Consider the following 526-nt stretch of genomic DNA (forward strand, 5'->3'; position numbering starts at 1 on the left):
GCCTATAATCCCAGCTACTTGGGAGCCTGAAGCAGGAGAATTTCTTGAACCTGGGAGGTGAAGGTTGAAATGAGCTGAGATCACGCCCCTGCACTCCAGTCTGGGCAACCGAGCAAGACTCTAGTCTCAAAAACAAAAACAAAACAAACAAAAAAATCCCCACTTATACCTGGAACGGATATTCTTCCAAATAACTTAGTCTTGTTGGTCAAGGCCGTTCCCAGAGATCACTGCCTGTTAGCAGGGGGTTCCCAGAGATCACCGGCTATTAGCAGGGGGTTCCCAGAGATCACCGGCTGTTAGCAGGGGGTTCCCAGAGATCACCGGCTGTTAGCGGGGGGTTCCCAGAGATCACCGGCTGTTAGCGGGGGGTTCCCAGAGATCACTGCCTGTTAGCGGGGGGTTCCCAGAGATCACTGCCTGTTAGCGGGGGGTTCCCAGAGATCACTGGCTGTTAGCGGGGGGTTCCCAGAGATCACGGCCTGTTAGCGGGGGGTTCCCAGAGATCACTGGCTGTTAGCGGGGG

This window comes from Mandrillus leucophaeus, unplaced genomic scaffold, assembly GCF_000951045.1.
Source record: "Mandrillus leucophaeus isolate KB7577 unplaced genomic scaffold, Mleu.le_1.0 Scaffold206, whole genome shotgun sequence".
Taxonomy (NCBI): Eukaryota; Metazoa; Chordata; class Mammalia; order Primates; family Cercopithecidae; genus Mandrillus; species Mandrillus leucophaeus.